Source organism: Tupaia chinensis, unplaced genomic scaffold (assembly GCF_000334495.1).
Source record: "Tupaia chinensis unplaced genomic scaffold, TupChi_1.0 Scaffold143646_2, whole genome shotgun sequence".
Classification (NCBI taxonomy): Eukaryota; Metazoa; Chordata; class Mammalia; order Scandentia; family Tupaiidae; genus Tupaia; species Tupaia belangeri.
Genome location: NW_006203495.1, coordinates 109037 through 113324, shown reverse-complemented (window position 1 = coordinate 113324; position 4288 = coordinate 109037).

The window sequence follows — 4288 nt, the reverse complement described above, 5'->3', positions numbered from 1 at the left end:
CCGTGGCCCGCGGGCCTCTCAGGTCAGTGTGAATGTGGTCTCGGTCCCGGTCTGAGCCCTCAGCACCCAGCAGCCCGGCCCCCAGCAGGATCCCTGGATGAACCCGGGGAAGCCCTTCTCTCCTCTGCAGCCTCACCTCCTGCAGGATGCCTGGCCCAGGCCCAGACTCACTGCCCATGCGGTGCCCGCATATGCCAAGATCCTGTCCTGTTGCAGGCCCTACTCTGAGGGCCCCGCCTCCACCCTTCACTTATCTAATTCCAACGCACGTTTTGAACCTCTGCTCAGGCATCACCTCTTCCAGGAAGCTTTTCTGGCCCCCAGGAGAGACAAGGGGTCCTTCCTCAGGGGCGCCACAGTCCCTCGCCCTACCCCTCAGCTCCTCACCACCTGGGGAGGGGTGCCAAGCCCTCGTGTTGTCCTCCCTGAGGCTGCAACCACCTGGCTCAGAGCTCCAAGAGCAGGGACGGCCCGAGCCCAGCGGGGACCTGCAGAGGAGGCACTGCCCTTGTCATCTGCAGGATCACGGCAGAGGGCTTCGGGTCCCGGAAGTGGGAGGAGCATGAGTTGACCTCACAGATGACCGCCTCCTCAGAGACCTCTCTGTCCCGAATGGCTGGGACTGGCAGAGGAGCTCAGATTCTGGAAGGGACGGTGCCTGGCCTCAGCCGGCTCATCACAGGCATCTGTGACCTCTACCTACAGACGTAGGTCACATCGAGGCCACGCCAGATGCCACTCAGCCTCGCCTCCGCGGGCTGCCCCGCAGCTGAGGCCGCTCGGCCACACTCAGGCTCTCGTCGCCTGAGCCCCAGGCCTGCCTGATCGCTAGCCCAGCCCCTGGGCTCCTCCTCGGTTTCCACACCCTGAGCTTCCTGTGTGCCAGACCTCTGCCCACACGGCTGCCCACTCCCCACCGCAGCCCTCCCACCTTCACCTCCGCCCGGTACTCCTCTGGGCCAGGTCTCCTGGTCACTGGCATGGCACTGGGAGGGACAGATAAGCAAGAACATTCCAAAGAGACCTAGAGCATGCTGGGTACTGGGCAGGAGCCTGAGACAGACAGGGACTGCCTCACTCCTTGGTCTGCTGCCACCGGTCCCATCTGGGCCTTCCTCCGCCTTCCCTATGGCCTCCTGGCCTCCAGCATTTCCCCTAAAATGTACACCTGGTCATGTCAGGTCCTCATTTAACACAGTTCCAGGACATGGCCTTCAGGTCAAAATCTCCCGACAAAGGCGATAGGCCCTGGCCGGCCCTCCCCACCCTCAGGCGTACTTAGTGACACCACCTGTTTCTCACTCCACTCAGAAAGTCACACGGATGCTGCCCAGAGGTTGCGGGCATGGCGTCTGTCCAGAGGACTGCAGGCACGCAGGTGCTGTTAGAAGCGAGAGCTGGCATTGCAGTGGTTCCTGAGGGCCTCGTGTGTGCTGAGACCTTCGGGCTCTATCTACTGGGTCCTGGCCTGTCTCATCTCCCCAGGGGACTGCAGCTCCTTGGGGACACGGACTGTGTTTTCTCTTTTCTCCTTCTCCTTCTCCTCCTCCTCCTCCTTCTCCTCCTCCTCCTTCTCCTCCTCCTCCTTCTCCTCCTCCTCCTTCTCCTCCTCCTCCTTCTCCTCCTCCTCCTTCTCCTCCTCCTCCTTCTCCTCCTCCTCCTTCTCCTCCTCCTCCTTCTCCTCCTCCTCCTTCTCCTCCTCCTCCTTCTCCTCCTCCTCCTTCTCCTCCTCCTCCTTCTCCTCCTCCTCCTTCTCCTCCTCCTCCTTCTCCTCCTCCTCCTTCTCCTCCTCCTCCTTCTCCTCCTCCTCCTTCTCCTCCTCCTCCTTCTCCTCCTCCTCCTTCTCCTCCTCCTCCTTCTCCTCCTCCTCCTTCTCCTCCTCCTCCTTCTCCTCCTCCTCCTTCTCCTCCTCCTCCTTCTCCTCCTCCTCCTTCTCCTCCTCCTCCTTCTCCTCCTCCTCCTTCTCCTCCTCCTCCTTCTCCTCCTCCTCCTTCTCCTCCTCCTCCTTCTCCTCCTCCTCCTTCTCCTCCTCCTCCTTCTCCTCCTCCTCCTTCTCCTCCTCCTCCTTCTCCTCCTCCTCCTTCTCCTCCTCCTCCTTCTCCTCCTCCTCCTTCTCCTCCTCCTCCTTCTCCTCCTCCTCCTTCTCCTCCTCCTCCTTCTCCTCCTCCTCCTTCTCCTCCTCCTCCTTCTCCTCCTCCTCCTTCTCCTCCTCCTCCTTCTCCTCCTCCTCCTTCTCCTCCTCCTCCTTCTCCTCCTCCTCCTTCTCCTCCTCCTCCTTCTCCTCCTCCTCCTTCTCCTCCTCCTCCTTCTCCTCCTCCTCCTTCTCCTCCTCCTCCTTCTCCTCCTCCTCCTTCTCCTCCTCCTCCTTCTCCTCCTCCTCCTTCTCCTCCTCCTCCTTCTCCTCCTCCTCCTTCTCCTCCTCCTCCTTCTCCTCCTCCTCCTTCTCCTCCTCCTCCTTCTCCTCCTCCTCCTTCTCCTCCTCCTCCTTCTCCTCCTCCTCCTTCTCCTCCTCCTCCTTCTCCTCCTCCTCCTTCTCCTCCTCCTCCTTCTCCTCCTCCTCCTTCTCCTCCTCCTCCTTCTCCTCCTCCTCCTTCTCCTCCTCCTCCTTCTCCTCCTCCTCCTTCTCCTCCTCCTCCTTCTCCTCCTCCTCCTTCTCCTCCTCCTCCTTCTCCTCCTCCTCCTTCTCCTCCTCCTCCTTCTCCTCCTCCTCCTTCTCCTCCTCCTCCTTCTCCTCCTCCTCCTTCTCCTCCTCCTCCTTCTCCTCCTCCTCCTTCTCCTCCTCCTCCTTCTCCTCCTCCTCCTTCTCCTCCTCCTCCTTCTCCTCCTCCTCCTTCTCCTCCTCCTCCTTCTCCTCCTCCTCCTTCTCCTCCTCCTCCTTCTCCTCCTCCTCCTTCTCCTCCTCCTCCTTCTCCTCCTCCTCCTTCTCCTCCTCCTCCTTCTCCTCCTCCTCCTTCTCCTCCTCCTCCTTCTCCTCCTCCTCCTTCTCCTCCTCCTCCTTCTCCTCCTCCTCCTTCTCCTCCTCCTCCTTCTCCTCCTCCTCCTTCTCCTCCTCCTCCTTCTCCTCCTCCTCTTCCTTCTCCTCCTTCTCCTCCTCCTCCTCCTCCTTCTCCTCTGCCTCCTCATCCTCCTCCTCCTTCTCCTCCTTTTCCGCCTTCTCCTTCTCCCCTCCCCCATCTCCTCCTTCTCCTCCCCTCCCCATCCTCCTCCTTCTTCTCCTTCTGGAGGAGTCCAACCCAGCAGGGCTCCAGGATCTGTCTGAGCCCCCCAACCTTTGAGCATAATTTTGGTCGGTTCAGTACATTGGCAAGACTGCTACTGTACACCCCCCAACCTAGGAACAAAGCTTGGGTCAATACGCTCCGGAAACTGCAATAGCCTTGCTGGGAAGTGACCCCCCCTCTGACTCCCCGATATACTACTATAAAAGAATTATGTAGTTCTCCCATACATCTGTATGGTAAGATTTCCCAAGTCCCCCAACCACTCTGCCATAGGTTACACAGGTGTATCCACAACACCATAAACCCATTTTGAAGTTTTTCATTAACTTATTAGCCACTTTACCGCCAGTTGAAAAAACTGTCCCTGCCCTTACCAAGTGAATAATAACTTCACTCCTTCAGGGTAGGTAAATATATTAGGATTCCTTTAAATAAATTTTAGATCTCTATAGAATTATATAAATATCATTCTTTATTGAGATCCATAAGAACTAATATCTGTACTTGAGATTTTATTTTCTAGCAACGCAACCAGTGACCGCAAGACAGCTGCCGCCAAGTACTGGCTGATAATTAACTCTGCCTGCTGGAGCTGTTCTCCGAAACCACGCTCCCAGAACAGAAGTTCCCAAAAGCCTGCTTACATCAATCTATTGTTGAATTGTATTGATGATTAATAGACCTGCCCTTAATCAAACCCTAAATAGAATCCTTGATCTCTATTGCTAAAACTTTATGAATTGATAATTAGAACACGTAGCCCCTCACCCGTTTACTTGCATGTATCGCATTTTCAATAAAAAGGCACGATGATTCCTAGCAGTTGTCACTCCTCAGAGAGTGATCTCTGGGGGTGTCTGGCTGAGGATATGCACGAAAAGGCACCGAGACCTTAGTCTTCCTTTCCAGCATCACCTCCGATGAGTCAACCCACCCGCGCCGAGGCTGGACCCCGGCATCCTCCTCCTCCTTCTCCTTCTCCTCCTTCTCCTTCTCCTCCTTCTCCTTCTCTTCCTCCTTCTCCTCCTTCTCTTCCTCCTTCTCCTCCTTCTCTTCCTCCTTCTCCT